At 37.0% G+C, this 18,860-nt stretch overlaps 1 non-coding gene and 1 pseudogene across 1 annotated transcript; both read left to right on the top strand.

Annotated features, from left to right (window-relative positions):
* The window catches only part of LOC145158638 (endoglucanase 25 pseudogene), a 31,483-nt pseudogene extending 19,780 nt beyond the window's left edge, over positions 1-11,703 (top strand).
* LOC145161908 (small nucleolar RNA R71) lies at positions 8,655-8,761 on the top strand. The gene has a single exon (XR_013738765.1). It is a non-coding gene; the product is annotated as a small nucleolar RNA R71 (small nucleolar RNA).
* Positions 11,704-18,860: the final 7,157 nt, after the last annotated feature.

Genomic DNA, 18,860 nt, shown 5'->3' with positions numbered 1-18,860 from the left:
CGATTTGGTCCTATTGCCCAGCTCTCGTCTGAATGTTACCGTTGTAGGGTTGAGTCTTTTAGTCAAAAGATTATTTAAGTTTTGTTGCATGTACTTATATCCATGAGGTGGTTAGCTGACATTAATAGGAGTTCTTCAGAAGTTGATGGCAGGGTGAGGTGGGGATCCTAGGAGAGTCTAGGAAGTGCTTTAGTACGGGTTATATGTTGTTTAGCATGTATTGGGAGTAGTATTTTGAGTAGGTGACTTAGAGGACTCGAGATTGACTCTTGAGGAAAGTATGGATAGGTGTGGAAAGTAGTATTAGGCTCGTACTACTGGAAGCACATGATCCATACTTGAATCAAGGGAAGTCATGAGGATTCTAAGGAGCTGGTTGAAGTTAGATAGCATGGTTGGATAACCATGACTCGTGGCAGGGTTTTCGTATCTGTTGATCTTCTGGTTATGGTTGTTCAGGCTGAGGATGAGTCTGGTGATTGGTTGGGATTTAGTGGCGATATATTACTGGGTTTGAATGGTGCAGGCCTAGGTAAGTTAGTTGATTTGAGGTATCGAGGGCCTTGCTCGATGTTAGTGCCAGTTGAGTCGAGAGACTCAAGAAAGAAGTGATTGTTATGATTGGCTCCAGGATTGCAACTAGAGGTTGAGTGATCGGTAGATAGTTTGGAATATCACTATCTTCAGCAGGAGCTTGTTCCTCCAGCCTTCTGTGTTCAGAGGAGAGAGAGGGCAGGCATGTGATTTTTGGAGTTGGGATGTAGACTCAGTATGGAGCTTTGTGACTACGATTTTTTTCGGCAGTATGGCAACTTGGGAATGCACAAGGGGATTTTGTGGATTGGTTGCCTTGATATTCGATCTAGGGTCTGTTTTCTTGGCATATAGGCAAGTCGGGAACCGGATTGTTGATTGGAAAATTATGGACGGGGTTAGTGGTAATCCATTTGTTTCGTGATAGAAAATCGGTGCTACGAATGGACTGTCAGAATTATTGCTTGTGCACCTGCACGGGGATTCTTCATGTTAGAAGTAGTTATAATTGGAAATTTCTGAGGTCTTCATCTAAGATTCAAAATCTCTTAGGGTTTCTTGGTCCTTGTCTGGAAGATCATCTTGTTTGTGTTATACATTCCAAGATTCAGGGATGGTTTGTACCTAGTTGAGCCGGTTTGAGATATGGTTTGGTTTGCAATGTCAGTTGATGGTAGTCTGAACCCTTAGTAGGGGAGTACTAGGTATTCTTCTTGGAGGATCATTCGTGGTGTCGGAAGAATGATTTATAGGGATCAGCGGTGCGAGTATGTGAGACTTCGATTAAATTTTGGTCAAGTCATGGGTGTAGAGCAAGTGGCTACCAAAAGTATGTGTTCAGGAAATACACGAGTTGTCTTGCAGTAGGAAGTAGTTGGTCAAGGGGCCAATTGTAGCCAATGTTTCCTTCTGCGATGCCAATGAATGGATGAGGAGACACTAGGATCACTCTAGTTGACTATCGGTTGTTGAGATATTTGTCAACTCGTTGTACGGATTACTAATTATAGTCTAGATTGGGCAACTGCAGGTCGGTTAGTCAATTTAAGAGTTTGACATGTTTAGCTCCACGTGGTTTTTGGTTCAGTAGTGCATTGGATCATGGGATTAGTGGTCAATGCATCCTCGATCGTTGGTCATTACGCTCATCATCAATAGTGGAAATTCTTTGGAAGTTTCGAGATGTATCAGTTGAAGTGCAATGGATGCGTCAACCTATCGTCAAGTTCGACTCGAGTTTGGAAGATTTCCTTGGTTAATGGAAGTTTAGAAGTTGAAATAGCATTGTTCAGACTTTCTAGACATGACATTAAATCTGCATAGAATCTAATTTTGGCATGTCCTACTTGCAGGGTTGGTATTTGGATGGGTCCGACCAGAGTTTTAGCAGCATTTCTAGATAACTTAAAAAGTCTTATCGAGATAGTTACGTATTAATGGGGTCTGTTAAGTCTCAATCAAGGTATGGTATCTTGTTTCGATCGTCCATGAGAATGTTTTCTATTAAGGATTGAGGTTTGCCATCTCTTTAGATCTTCTGGTACTTCACCCTTTGGGTAGGGTTGTGGGTTCCCTTAAGGGTGTGTATTGTGGTAAGTGCATTAGATACTGTCATGAGGGGTGTATGTGGGCTGGACAAGATAGAAATGGAGCACTTGGTTTGAATTATATGCATGGTTCTTATTTGGGTTATAGCCTTTGAATTGGAACAAGAGTGTAACTGTGTATCCCTTTCTCGGGTCATGTGCGGCCATGTTTCGTCGGATTTTGCATTGGTAGCAGCGTGTACTATGAAAGGAATTGTGTGTGGTGAAAGAATATGGAAGTATTGTGTTCGGTTAGCGTTGAGAGGGATGTTGATTGGGTTCCCGCAAGATGGTGGATTGAGGTTGAGTATCTTTAGGCTCTGTGGTGTTGGTCGTGAGTTTTCAGGCGAGTGATGGAATGACGAAAAGATCGGTGTGGTGCCGTGAGCTTATCGTTTTAGTGGTTATAAGGTGTCACGATGTATCGTAAACCAGTGGTGTTTCATGTGGGTGGGACCTAGAAGTCAATTGGTTGAGACTCTTAGGTCTCAATATCGTTAGTCTTATTGGCATGTTCTGGATCGGTAGTCACTAAAAGGCCAAAATACCGAGAACATTTTAGGCATGGGCTAAGGGTCGGCAAGGGCATTGCAGACTCATGTTGTGAGCTCAGAGGCAATCCAAACTTATGTTGAGGACCTTGTAGAGGTATTCCAGTCATAGGATGTGGTCCTAGTGATCATGTTTGTTTATTTTCTAAGTGTGGTACTTTGGATGTTAGTGCACTGTTGGAAGTCGGGAAACTCAGGGACCAACTGGTTTGGATCATGTGGTTAGTAAAAGTTTGTTTTGGTTGATGTATTGGTTGTGCATCGGAAGTCGCTTGATGAATATTTGCAAAGGTGGACCCGTTTCCTTGTAGGTTGTTTATTAGGAGGTTGTTTAACAGGGTTAGTTATTAGTTATAAAATCTCGAGTCACGAAGTCCGTTGGAGATGTCTCGAGTGATATGTTAGGTGAAGGTACACCTAGGATGATAAGGGATTTAGATGAAACATGAAATTCTTAGATGGACCATCATTATACTCATGGGAACAGTGGTGTTCCTAGTCAGGGACTAAGGGTAGGTACGACATATGTAAGATCATCAGTCTTAGGGTATGGTTTCTGAAGTTTAGACCGATAGGTACCCGATTTGGGAAGTATATTGATGGAGTTGATTCATGGTTGTAATTTTGAGAGTTCCCGGTTTGAATGGTTCTCTCTGGACGTTGCGTCTTACAGTTATGGTTGCAGTTGGGCATTTTTAAGTTATGGGGTTGTTGGTCGGCAGTTGCGGGCTTCTGAGTGGTTCCTCGAATTTTCTTTCTATGAAGCCTTAACTTTGAGGCAGTTAAGGGATTTATGGAATATGTCAGTGTTGTATGTGTGTTTCACTACAACGACTTTCTAGTAGAGACTTGTGTTGGGAGGAGGGTTTAACGGCAATGGATAACTAGTCAAGGCTTTGGATTTTCGGATTTCGGGTAGAGTAGTAATGGTTATTCTTCAAGGGTTAAAGATGTGGTTCAAGGATTCATTATTAGCTAGGGTATGTAGTTCTTCGTATACTGGGTTTCGATTGTTTGTGGGAAGACAGTCGCTTGTAGGAGTCGAATTCTCAGTTCAGATCGGGGTCGTGGAGGAATTTTCCAAATTTTCGGGTATGTCTGAAGAGTGGTAATGAGTGACTTCGAGGATGAAGTCTGATTTAAGTGGGGGAGAATTGTAACACTCGGTTTCCATATCGGATCCATTTAGGGCTTCGAGGAGTCAAAGGCATGGTTTTGGGGTAAAACCATGGCTCACGACGTCGCCACAGAGAGGTCACGACATGAGTAGTGGATAACTAAGATTCTGATTTAAACTGAGCTCAGGACGTGAGCATTAGGAGCTCATGACTGAGATGAGCTCCAGCCCAAGCCCATGATCTGTTAGGGTTTCCTTCGTATTCAAACCCCATAAAATTCATTTTAGGGTTCCAAAAACAGCCTCCTTCATCCCTAAGCTCAGTAAAATCCTAAACCTAGCCTCTCATTATGATTCTTGAGCTTTTGGTGGACTTTTGGTGGCTTGGAGAAAAAGAGATCACCATTGAAGCATAGTTTCAGCTTGGAAGTTCCATTTGCAATCTCTAGGTACACTTCTGGACCATTGTGAGTAACCAAGATCCAAACTTTATGTTTCCTTGTTGTTAGATCTAAGGTTTTATGCAATATTAACCATGGTTTAAGAGTTAGAGTGTTCGGACTCCATAAAGTTAGCAACTTTATGGGTCCAAGGGGTCCCTTGGTGCTGATATCTTATGGATCTCAAGTTTGGAGGATGTTTGAGTCCATGCTTAAGAACTTAACTCCTTTTTCTTCATAAATGACCTAGTTTCAGCTTAATTATTGTATTGGACATACTAGACCTTAAAGCATCAATTTTTTTGATCCTATGAGTGTTAGGAAGCCTCTTGGAAAAGATGGATTAGTGGCTGAATGGATTAAGAAGTTTTTGGATCAAAATGGCACTCAGACGGATCTCGCGACGTGAGGAGATGCATGTCACATTGTGAGGGTTGTAAGGCTTGACTATTTTGTCATGTAGTCGCTCACGACATGAGCCATAGATGGTCACGTCGTGAGGACGGTTGACTGTTTACTTATGTTGACTGTTGACTTTTGGACAAAGTTTGACTTTGGGTCAAACTTGAGGATTTTAGGTTATTCATTGAGATTCTACCTCGTTTTGGTGATTAGCGAATTCGCGGGCCCAAGCAGTGCTTAAAAGGGATCGTATCGCAGTGTTTCATAATTATTCGATTCAGGTGAGTTTCCCACAATGTACTTGTGGGTTGAAGGCACCAAGTTCGGCCCATTGGATTTGATATCCTGATATATAATGATTGATGATATGTTGAGTATGTGGTAGATCTGTATGATTATATGATGGCTGCTGATATGCGTTAGACTGGTAGATCTGTAGGACTACCTGTGATTACTCGTTGTGTGATTATATGTTTGCTGAATATGTTTAATATCTGTTATATGTTGACATGTTATGTTGGGATTGAAACTATTGCTTTGTGTTGTCAGTCAACAGACCAGGTCAATTCAACCGGGAGGTTGTGGGTCAGGGCAATCCAACCAGGAGGTTGTGGGACAGGGTAATCCAACCGAGAGGTTTTGGACCCAGTATGTGATATGCAGGGCAATCCAACTGGGAGGTTTTGGGTCAGGGTAATCCAACCGGGAGGTTGTGGACCCAATACATGATATGCAGTGCATTCCAACTGGGAGGTTGTGGGCCAGGATAAGACAACTGAGAGGTTGTGGACCCAACATACAGGATTGTGTATGTTATCTGTTTGTGTGGTGGTACTTTAGGGGAACTCACTAATCTTGGTGCTTACGGTTTCAGTTTTATGTTTCAGGTACTTCAAATGATCGGGACAAGGCAAAGGCTTGATCGTGCACATCATCCTGGATTCTATGAGATTATGATTTTGGGATACTCTGATTCATGTTTATGACTTTTGGAAACTACGATTTGCAAACACTTATGGTTTTGGATTGGTTTCAAAAATGAAACTTTTACCGTGATTTTTGGAATGTTACAACAATTTTTTAACTAGATTTAATTTTAGATTATTATTTCAAATCTTTCTAATAATTTTTTTAAAATCAACTTCATTTTTTAAATCATTTGTATCAGTATGCTCGCATTCCTAAATTCAACCCCTACCCACACTTAATTGATGCAATGTCCCCATTACATACTTAAACACTAAAAGAACATAAAAATAAATAAGGATAAATTGGAACAGACTCCCCTGAGGTAGAAGTGGCGAGATCGAATTCTTGAAAGTTGTGTGGTCGACATCTCGAATAAATTGTCGGAAACTAGAAACTGGACTCCTGTTGCTTGTGAATGTAAATGTGTCGGATATAAATAAAACCAATAACCATTCCCTCTAAAAGGTGGTGTAGAAAAACTTCAAAATATTCACCGTAGCCTAGCCTCGACGTACAAAGCAATGCCACGTCGTGTTGTCGAGTAAGAAATCATCAAGGTCGCAAAAATTAGGAATGCCACGACGTGGCCTAGTGATACCACGTCGTGGGAACTGGAAGTTCAGTAAAACAGCTTCGGTTTAAATGTTCTTCTGGGAATGTTTGGAATTTCTTCACTCGTGCGTTGTCTAAATTGTAAGCCTCTCATTCTCTAACACTCTCGTTAGAGTCTCTACATGCACCCCACACTTATCCAAAGTTGCGGCTCTCGATTTTACACTTCAACTCTTACAAAAAAAAATTCTTTAAAACATAGCCTCTATCATGCACAACCAAAAATAAAACAAATTTCCTAGATAAATTCAAAAAACATCACAATCATTCGGTTATAAATACAAAACAAAACAAAGAAAACTAAAATAAACTAAAAGGATAAAAACTTCTTCAAACATCGGGTTGCCTCCCGAGAAGCGCTTCTTTTTTAAGAGTCGATGAGTTGGACTCCTTCCTGCTCTACATTGTTGTGGGTGGGATTGGGCTCTCATGTTGCTCCTTTTTTCTCTTTCCATCTTCCCTTGTATGCTTGGACTCTCCTTATGTACGCCTTTTTCGAGTTTTCCTTCTTTTTTGTGTTGGTGCTTTCCTCGTGTTTGCATTTCAACCCTTTTCCTTTTCCTTGCCCTTTTATCTTTTTATTCCACTCCTCATTTTCTTTATGTTCCTCTTTGTTTACCTCCATCTTGGAATATTTTTGTCATTCATTTCCCCTTCATCACCCGAATCACCTTCTTCTTCGTCACTTGCCTCTTCCACTTTAACCTTGGGTGTAGTGAATGCGAACACTTCAAACGTCATAGTAGTTGAAGCTCTTTGTTTGGAACACCTTACTTCTTCCACATGAGACTTTTCCCAAGTTTTCAACTCTTCCTCCATCAATTTCTCAATCTCATCTAGCTAGTTAAAAATTTCTTCTTCCAAATCATTTTAACTTATTAACTATTGACGCCTCATCTGATTGCTTGTCATTACTTACTACTTTGTTCATTTCAAAATTGATTTCTTCATCTTCTACACAAAGTGTGAGCTTAGAATCATGGATGTCAACGAGGGCTCTCGCGGTGCTCAAGAATGGTCTTCCTAAAATTATGGGGAGGTCTTCATCTTCTTTCGTGTCTAGAACCACAAAGTCAACTAAAAAAATAAATTTCCCCGCTTTTACCAACAAATCTTCAAGAATTCCACATGGGTGAGTGATTGAGTGATCCGCCATCCGAAGTGTCATCGTTGTGTTTTGTAGTTTTGGTAAATCGAGCTTCTCGTAGAAAGAGTATGGCATGAGATTGATGCTTGTCCCCCAATCGGCTAAAACATTTACTGAAAAAGAATTGCCAAATTTACAAGGCAAAGTTATCTACCCCAGATCTCCCATCTTAATTGGAAATCTATCAATGGTTGTAGTAGAACACAACTCATTTAGCACGATGGTAGATGATTTCTCCAATTCTTTTCGGTTAGTCATCACATCGTTAGCGAAATTGGGAATCTTAGCCATGGATTTGAGGAATAGAGAATTTTTAGAGAGAGATAGTAATTGTGCCATGAACTTCTTGTGGTCTGACTCTATAGTATGATTAAGTGATCAAGATGGATATGGCAGAGGAGGTTGATACGATTTTTGAAGTAAAAGAATTTCCATTCTCCAGTGGCCACGACATGGTAAGGTCGCCACGTCCTGGGCACTGGGCAGAGCTCGATTCTGTTTTTGCTTCAATCTTCTCTCCTTCCAGCTGTGGACCGGGCTGGGTAGTAGTTGTATCATGGATCACTAATGGCTTAGAAAGAACCTCTTTTTCAATGTAAATTTCCATAACATGAGGTTGATCAGGAGTTTTGGGCGGCAATCGCTCATTTACTATTTTCGTCAATTGATCAAGTTGAGTTTCGATGTTTTTGATAGAAGCGTGTTGGTTTCTTATTGTGGAAATAGCCGCATCATGCCTCTTCTCATAAACAGATGCAAAGCGTGCAAGCATGGATTTGAAATCGAATTTATTATTGGCCAATTGTTCTTTTTGATAAAATTCCCGATTTGTTTGCCTAAATTTCTCTTCTATTTGCTTCATGTACTTATCACGAGGCAACCATTCCTTCTTGTGTTGTCTCGAATCTTCATAATATGTCTCCACTTGAATAATGTACTTGGGCCTTCCGATTCCCATTTGCATCTAAATTGCAATCTTTATTCAAATGCGACCCATTACAATTGTCGTATGCAACTCGTATGGCATGTATGGATTGATCCATTTTCTTCATTCTTCGATCCATATTTTCTAACTTAGCCATAATAGCCACCAAATCTCCTCCATTTCTACTTCCATTTCCTCTATTCATGTCCTCTCGTGGATTATGGTACTCTCTTGATTGCTTTGCGAATTCTTCGATTAACTCTTTGATGGTGGCCGGTTCTTTATTTGTCATTGGTCCATGATAATCAAGAAGTTTCATTGTTGTAAAATTCACCCCATCATAAAAAATAGAGACTTCTTGTTGCACGTTCAAGTCATGTTGAGTACAATTTCTCAAAAGGCCTTTATATCTCTCCCAAGCTTTGTACAAGGATTCTCCATCTTCTTGTTGAAAATTAGCAATCTTTTTCTTGAGTTTAGATATCTTGGATGGAGGACTAAGTTGCTCGATAAACGCTTCACGAAGGTTGTCCCATGTTCTTATTGTTCTAGGAGCTAACAAATTCAACCATATCTTTGCATCTCCAGTAAATGTCATAGGAAGCATTCTCAGTAACAATGCATCTCTTGAAACATTTGGAACATTGAAATAATAAGCAATGTCCAAAAATTCATTGATGTTCTTGAAAGCGGCTTCATAATCTTTCCCGAAAAAAGTTATGTCCTTGAGTATTCATAGAATGTGTCCCTTGAGCTCAAAAACCCTATCAGTTGGAATCTCGGGTGGCACAAGACCTGGACTGTTGTTGTTACACAACCTTTTCTTGTACTCCCTTATCGTCATGGTCGTGATATCCACCATCTCTCCAACCTCGCTTCTTAAGTCTTCTTGTGAATCTTCCTCAGTAGATGTTTTTGGCTTGTATCCTACTTTCTTTTTGCTTTGTGTTTTTTCAAAGAGCTCGAATTTTTCAGATTGGAAAGTGCTACTTGACTCGTTAACCTTCTTGCCTATCTTCTTGTGGAAAGATGATTCTGGATTTTTGAGGGTGGAAGAATGGAGTTTTGAATCCTCGGGTCATAAATCACTATAATGTAAACAAAATCCAAACGTGTAAAACGAATAAAACAAAGTCACTCTTTAGTCACCATGACTTGGCCACGTAGGCCCACGATGTGGTTGCTGGACGGAAAAAATAAAATTTAATGCAGGAAAATAACTTGTTGCGGGTTTTACCCCACATAAAGGATCGAATAACTAAAAGCAACTAAACTAAAAATCAAATAAGTTGATCCCCGACAACGGCGCCAAAAACTTGATGTGCATAAAAATCTATCTATCAACTTTTAAATTTATAACCTAACTACTTATGCACCTTTAGGCAGTGTACCTAGTCGGAGTATAGAATAGATTGGGTAAGTCGGGCGTCAAACATAGGGAACGAAATTCAATTTATAAAATAAGTACTATAAAAAATAAACTAAGAGAACAAACTTTAATTGGGGGTTTTTACTGATTCTGCAAGATCAGAAGAACTTAAATTAAACTACTATTAACTAAATAACTATTAAAACTATCAAGCAAGAAAACTACTTTTACTTCGAGGTTTAAAGAGTACTTCTATTTAGTTATGATTCCCCTTTCTCCTATGGTTGATTTCTAGTGGATGAATTATATTGATTACCAATTCATTAACTAGTTATTATGACCAAATACCTAGATGTACAAATTTATGAATTACCATGCAATGAACAAGCACAGGCTAAACACAAAATCAATATAATCACAAATTGGAATATGAATGATAATTCTAAGAGTTACTTTCCTATGATCAATTCAAGCAACCAAGCACAAATGATGATTAATTATGCAATTCAATGCATTTAAAGTTATTAACTTTTAATTGATATGATTAATCTTAGCTTTGATTATTTAATGATCATAAACAATTGGGTAACAAATTCATGCAACTAGAATGATCATCTATCACACAGAACTTGATTAATAAGCAATAAAAACTAAAACTTTAACATGCTAGGGTTTTTGATTATCAAACACAAGCAAAATGAACATAAAACATCCAATAATCAAATTCAACACATAAGATCCGGGTTCATCTTCACCAAACAGTAGTATGGGATGATTAGCGCATAACTAAAACAGAAACAAGTAATAAATTGAAGTTAACTAGAAAAGACATGATTACGTCTAGCAAACCGAATGATTTAGTGATAATCTTTCTTCAATTATCTTCAAAGCTTGAGTGTAAAGAGAATTCTTCACTTCTAGAGGTTTTCTAAGAGTTTTCAGTCGTAAACCTTAGCTAAATCCTCAAGCCAACCTCTTGAATTCGATCTAATATATATATATATATATATATATATATATATATATATATATATATATATATATATATATAGTTTCCATAAATCTGATCGCCACGACGTGAGGATAGGTGCCACGCCATGGGATTCTGAATCCACGCTTATTCTCCCAGTCAACTTAATGATTGCGAACTTTCCAATCGCCACGACATGGAGGATATGGCCATGTTGTGGGCTTTTGTCTTCAAGCATCTTATTTGTATCTTATCGTCTTGGCTCATTCTTTCATGCTTCCAGCTCCGCATTTGCTCGCTTTTCATCCCGAGCATGTCTTTTCTGATACAAAATAGATTTAAAACATAATAAGTATTTTTTGTGCTAAAATGAGCATAATTGTAGCTAAAAGTATTAAACATATGCACAAAATATACGACCAAATATACACATATCAGCTGGGTGTTAGGTCCAGGAGAAAAGAAGAATAAGAGGTACGTAGATCTGGGTTGTATCATCGCTAGCCGTAAGATTTTTATTTGGATGGTTGGATTGATTTTAGCAATTGGTTTCATAGCCGTAATAATTAAAGTCATAGTCAAGAACGTGCCTAGGCATCACAAGCATCCTCTAGCACCATATAACTACAATATTGCACTCCACAAATCTCTAATGTTCTTCAATTCCCAAAAAAATGTAAGATGCCACCTTTCTACTTTACTTAGCTCTATTGTTGTTTCTATTTAATTCTACCATCATAATTGCTCCCTTTTCAACTAGAGAGCTTTTAAGGCATAATAATGTTTAATGGAGGGGAATTCGTGTTTAAACAATGGAAAATTTGACAAATCACGAGTTGTAATGAAAGATTTAGTTGGTGGATATTATGATGTTGGGGATGCGATACAGTTTCATTTCCCTCAAGCTTGGGCCATGACTCTGTTGAGTTGGAGTTTGATTAAATACAAGTGTAAATATGAAGGTATAAGAGAGCTTGCTCATGTCACAGAGATTATTAAATGGGGCGTTGATTACATTCTTAAAACCTTTAATTCTTCTACTCATGTTAGAGAGGTCATTTGGACTTGGGATTATAGGTAAACTAAGTGATCTATCAGAAGGAGATGGTTTCGAGAGGAAGTATGAGAGGAAAAAGACGATGGTGGGTGCCTGGTAGATTGTGTTCTTAAGATATATATATATATATATATATATATATATATATATATATATATATATATATATATATATATATATATATATATATATATATAGAGAGAGAGAGAGAGAGAGAGAGAGAGTGAGAGAGAGATGGGCCCTAAGTTTTGTCTATTTTGCACTCAACCCGGCTAAAACAAGTAAAAGGGAATAAAAAGACAGGTTTTCCACGACTTGGTTACCTCATAAAGCCACAAAAATAGCTTATGGACTAAAAGGACCAACCCTAGAAAGTTCGTAGGGCATTTATGTTATTTCCCATTTTTATATATTATGGCATTTTGTATATATTATGACAATAAAATTCAAGAGAATCTCCTTAAAGATGCAATTATTATGGCATTTTTTTATATATTATAGCATTTTTTTATATATTATGGCATTTTTGATATATTATAAATATGAATGTTTATGGAAATGGATAAAAAAATTTTATGGCATTTGTGATATATTATGGCATTTTGGTCCTTGATCGTTTTTTTAACAACCAAGATTGGTTCTTTGATTCAATAGTTTTAGATCGTTCCTTATTGAACACACACACACACACACACACACACATATATATATATATATATATATATATATATATATATATATATATATATATATATATATATATATATATATATATACACACACACACACGATTGATGATGACTCAAAAATTAATGAGAACTGCAAGCACAATATATATATATATATATATATATATATATATATATATATATATATATATATACACACACACGATTGATGATGACTCAAAAATTTATGAGAACTGCAAGCACAATTTTTAGCCTTAGGATTGAAAAAATATGTTGATGAGATTTAATTTTACTTATCGTCAAATCTCGAGAGATGGTTTGACATTTTGGTAATTATTTGTGACACGAGCCCCCACCCCCTGGTCGCCAAGTGTCGCCCATACTCAGCTGAAAGTCTGATAAGGTAATCCACACAATGGGCTATGTTGCACTGAAATTATCTCGAATCACTACATGTTAATTAACCTTAATTTAATAATTAAGGTATAATAACTAACTTTCCTCTCTAAATGATTCTTTCTCTTCATAATCCTCATCTTAGGAAAAAAGTCCATTTTTTCCTAATCAATTATCTAAGACATACTTTCACTAAAAGTTAACCAAAGGTCAAACTGGTCAAAGTCAATGGTCAACCATCAATGGTCCGCTGCATTGTGGCAAACCCCTGACCGCGTTATGGTCTAGTCACGACAAAAAAGTCACAGGACTTCATCATTTACTGTGCTTTGGTTAGTCCTTGACTATGTCGCGTTTCTTTTGGCATAACAACATCTTCATTAAACTCTTAATCCATTAAGTCCAAGCCTTAAACTTTTAGAAGGCTTTAGTATTATATTATGGTCCATAAAAAATGAAACTTTTGATGCATAACCCATGCAAGTCTCACACCATTCTAGGTCAAAAAATGGTAAAATATGGTCATAGCTCCATACGTAGCACCAAATCGGGAGTAGAGACCGGATATAACACATATTATACTTCTGGGACTTCAGAAAACAATAAAGCTGCAAACTTTATTCCAAACATTCATTAAAAACCCATAAAATGGAGCCTTGAAGACTTACAAAATCCTAGAAGATTCTCAAAAGACTATATTAGGTTTTCTTAGTGCTTCCTTGCTCCCTTAACACTCTTCTTATTCCTTTAAAGAACAAGATCTAGACAAATAAGGCTCAAGAACATGCAGGAGGGATGGGTTTTGGCATAAGCTCTCTGGAGGTGATGGAGAGGGAAGGTCGAGGAAACCCTATCTATCGCATCCCTTAAATAGGGATCAAGGCCCATAATTTAGGGTTTCTTACCTATTATGACGTCGCGACGCAACAATTAAATGACCACCGTGTTGTGTACACATGGCAACACCACGTTGTGGTAATCCAACCACCGCACTATGGGAAAACAAAATTCCCAAAATCCAAATAAAAACTTTAACCATGCATAGCATTATTTCATACCTAAATTGGGTGTTACACGATCAATTTATGATTCTCTTGTAGAAACCCTATATCATATCTTAGAAGAAGATCTCATTCGTAATATCTTAAATGGAATTGTTTCTTCATATTGAGCTTTTAATGTTACATTTATGATGAAGAATGATGTGGTCACTATTGATGATCTGGTTGGATTATTAATTCAGGAAGAAAGCACATCTTAGACAAGAATATGCCCGCCTTTCAACACCTTTTACCCCTATCTCCAACACTCCATCCCAGCAACCAAATGGATCATCAGCACTTGTTGTAACACGCTATAACATTAGATCAATCTCATCCACCAATAAAGTAGGTATGGTTTCTTTTCTATACAATGTCATCTTGATACATGTCGTTGTCAGGTTCAATGTCAAATTTGTAGCAAACCGGCCTATGATTCGATTGATTATTGGCAACTGTCTGACTAAATACATTTCTCTTCTCGGCATCCCAATCTACAGAACCAGCATCAACAAGTCCACATTGCTCAATACAATAGTCTATCGATTGTTTTCAATCCTTCATGGTACTTTGACACCTGCAACGTTGATCATGCCTCACCGTACTTCCAAAAACTCAATGTTGCTGAAGACTACAATGAAGATGACAAACGTTAAGCTAGAAATGATACTGATTTGCCTATTTCTCATGTTGGTTCATGTTCTTCGCCAAACATTAAGTTTCCTACCGTGCTAATTGTCCCTAACTTACAAAAAATTTGTTGAGTGTATTCATGTTGACCTATGAAAATAATATGTTTATGAAAATTTGGCCTCATTACTATTGAGTTAAGACAATTTAGGGAAAAACCATCCTTCATGGGGACGTTAATGAAGGCTTATACCGGCTCACTCTCCCAACCAATAAACCATTATCCACTACGGCTTTCACCGGTGTACACACATCTTTACATGGATGGCATCGACAACTTGTACATGCTCGTGAACTTCTCTTACGACGTTTACACCCCGTTCTTGAGTTCAAAATAAAGAGAGAAATGAAAGGAAATAGGTGGAAGTGAGAATGTATTAAAATAACTTTGTGTTCCCGAGTTTCATTAAAGGAAGGAAGTGGAAGCAAATGGAATGATCACTTTCCCTCCTAACTCTCCTTCTGATTTGGAAGGACTTTGAGAGAAAGTACAAAATGTTTAATTTTCCTTCCATTTCTCTCCAACTCGTGAACACAAAAGACAAATTTTTTTTCCTTTCCTTTCTATTCTTATATCTCCTTACTTTCTTTTGTCTTCTTTTATTTTCTCTGCTATAACTCTTGAACTAGGCATTAGTTTCTTCTTTTTAGCTTCTTATTACTTCAAATGAATTCTTAGATGTGTGTGATTCATATCAGCTTGAAAAAAGTTTCAATTTTCCTCTTTCCACTTCTCATGTTGCTTCTTCTAAACCTTATAAATTACTTTATTCCGATGTTTGGGAACATTCTCCTAAGTTTTCAATGAACGTACATAAATATTTTGTTTTGTTTATTGATGAATGTACTAAATTTGTATGGATATATTTCCTATCACAAAAATCCTAAATTTTTTCAAGTTTTGTGCATTTTCGTATGATGATCAAAACTTAGTTTAATTTTGATATCAAAAGTTTACAAACTAACTGGTGAGGTGAATTCCACAATGTTTCCACCCTTCTTCACAATCATGGTATAACTCATCATATCTCATGTTCGTATAGTCATGAGCAGAATGGTGTCATTCAACGATGCAATAATATTATTGTTGAAAAAAAATCTTACTCTCCTTGCTCAATCATCCCTTCCACAAGAATTATAGGAACATGCCTTTAAGACAACCAGTTATCTTCACAATTGCACCATAACTCCATCTCTTAACTATCAATCTCCATATCACAAACTTTACGACAAGTTCCCAGATTATAGTATTTTAAGAAATTTTGGCTACTATGATGCCCTTTTCTTTGGCCTTACAACAATCATAAAACCAACTTTTCTTTCTCTCGCCTGTGTTTTTATTACCTATAGTGAATCTCACAAAGTTTATCTTTGTTTTCATCAAGCCACATCTCGAATTTATTTCTCTCGCCATGTTGTTTTTAATGAATATATGTTTCCATATCAACTTTCACAGTCCTTTTCCACCCATCATATCCTCCCCTTCCATTATCTCCAGACATTCTTCAATAAGTTTATTCTATCACAACTCCTTGTCTACCTACCCCATCATCTCTTACAACTCTTCCAATCAACAACGGCACAAGTTATCCTACTCTTCTCCATACCAACCGTCCTCATCCAATCCATATTACTAACATCCAACCATAAGCTCACGTGCCAAACAAACTCCACCTATTACATCACACTACAGAACCTTTGATACAAATCAACACTTTATGGTAACTCGAGCTCGTATATATTCAATCAAATGAAAAATTTTACCACCGCACTTTCTCTTGACCTAAATACCAAGCCTTATACATAGGGATGTCAACGGGACCAAATGGGGACGCAAATAGACTCCTCGTCCCTGCCCCTGAAATACCTTGGTATCCCAACCCCCATTCCCGCCCCTAAATGCCTCCATCGCCCCCAATCATGTCCCAGTTCCCCCATTTTATGGGCTTGAAAATGACTTTTTATGCTACAACAATGCAATATTTTGGGCTAAAAAGCTATTTTCCATAATTTGTGTTGGAGCATGGAAATGCTCTACAAATAATGAGTGATAGTTAGGTTATTTATTTCCCTTTATTGTATTTTAGGTGTATTTTCTCTCCCTCCTATATAAAGAGAGAGGTGGTCATTTTTCTTGTGTGCACTTCTCAAAATGTAACCTTTCTAGAAAGAGAGAAATTGGTGGGATCTCTCCCACCAAGGGAAAGTTCTCTCTCCACCCATGTGCTTGTAACGTTTTTATGTTCATCTCTCTTTTCTTTTCTTATCTATGGAATTCTCATCATGTGTTTTTCATGTTTATATTTTTATACCCGATAAATCTCGAGATATTATTCTACCGCATCCACCGATCGTTCAAAATGGGTTCTATCAATTTGAAAAGCTTAAAATCTAGTCTTTACCAACTCAAAAAATAAAAGTCCAACATTAAAAAAACAACAAATCTAAAATTACAAAAACAAAAAATCCAACATTATGACTTGAAAAATTTAGAAATATAAAATACAACCAATCCAACATTACAAAGGAAGAAAAAATTCTGCCATTTTGGAGATCTAAATTTTATTTGTTTCACATCAGGTTCAACTGCAGAATTAATGGTATCATTAACTATGTTTGAATCATTTGGATGGATGGCTCGACTAAAGACATTAAATCTTAAAATGGTTCACACAAAAACAAAATATCAAGTTACTATCAATCTTATTAGTACAAATCAAATTAAGATAACAAATCAAACTTGTTATTAACCAAGAATTTGAAAGACCTAAACATATTTTTTATCAACCACATAATGACAGAAATTAAATACTTATTCAAAAAACAAAAATCAAAAATCTATTTTCGATGGCTAATTCCATCCTTGAATGAAACTATAAAATAGAAAATAAAATGATAAGAATATTATAAAAGTTGCATTAAGTTATGAAAAAAGGTTTTGAAGAATGACTTACTTTAGATAATTATCCAAAAAGTAGCTTTACCACAACGTAGAGGGAGTTGAGCATTATCAATATAACTCTGAAGTATTTGGTTGCATAAATAAAACCAATGATCTGTCCTTTGATTAAATTTCTTTTCACCCTTGAGTACTCTTGAAAGCTCCATCCTCTAGGTGGAAGAAAACCTTATTCATTTAATATTGCTAGTGTTGATACACAATGCACAAAACAAAAACCATGATAAATAATGAGACACTACAACAACCAGATATCTAACCACATCAACCATATTTAATTCGAAAAACATAATGACATAATTAAACAAATAAAATATCTAACCACATAAACCAGATATCAGAACTCTAAATTCATTATTAACCACATATATAAACCAGAATATCATAATAATAAGACACAATATTACCAATGTAGATATGAAATCAACTCGACGACAGGCGGTAGGCAAAAGGTGGCAGTCGGTAGCGGGTGAATGCGAGTTCCAAGTTCAGTTGTGAATGCGAGTTCAAGAAAAAGCCATGGATTTGAAGACAATTCTCAAGAATCAGCAAAGAAGAAGACTGATGGAGGTATCAAAGTAAAGAAGGGTGAAGATGTTAAGTGAATGACTCCGATTTCTCTTCTCAGACTCCCAATGGCGATATCTCAAGGAAAGGAAAGAAACAAAGTTACAAAACCCTAGAAATCAGATTATATATATATATATATATATATATATATATATATATATATATATATATATATTGGATAATATATGTATATACAAATGGGGCCCCCATAGGCATTACAGGACGGAAATACCCACCCTGACCCCAATCCCAAAAGTAAAATGGCATTTAATCCCACCCGTGCTCTCGCCCTCGATTTTTTTTTAAAAAATATCTCATATAGAATCGGCGTCCCACGAGGATTTTTGACATCCCTACTGATACCTTTGCCTAATACCTAAATCATCCATGTTGGAAACTTGAGATGAAAGCAGAATATGACGCTCTCATGAGAAATAACACTTGGTCTCTAGTTTCTCGTCCAACTAATTTTAATATTATTGGTTTCAAGTGGATTTTTAGGTTAAAGCGGCACTCTAACGGTTCAATACAGCTTCACAAAGCTCATCTACTGGCAAAAGGATTCAATCAAGAAGAAGGTGTTGATTTCTTTGATACCTTCAACCCCGTCGTCAAACGCCACCATTCGGTGTGTCAAGGTTGTCTACGACCTCAAAGAAGCTCCAAGATCTTGGTTCAACAATCTAAATTATTATCTTGTCACATGGGTTTCGGGCCTATCAATCTGACACATCTTTATTTGTACACCATTCTTCATCTGCCACTATCTATATATTTGTGTATGTTGAAGACTTCATAATCATATGAATCAATGACACACTGATGAAATGGTTCATA

The sequence above is a fragment of the Lactuca virosa genome, chromosome 2 (assembly GCF_052849685.1).
Source record: "Lactuca virosa cultivar CGN04683 chromosome 2, Lactuca_virosa_CGN04683_v6, whole genome shotgun sequence".
NCBI classification, from domain to species: domain Eukaryota; kingdom Viridiplantae; phylum Streptophyta; class Magnoliopsida; order Asterales; family Asteraceae; genus Lactuca; species Lactuca virosa.
The sequence above is the reverse complement of the archived record's forward strand: the minus strand, read 5'-3'. Positions and strand labels throughout refer to the sequence as shown.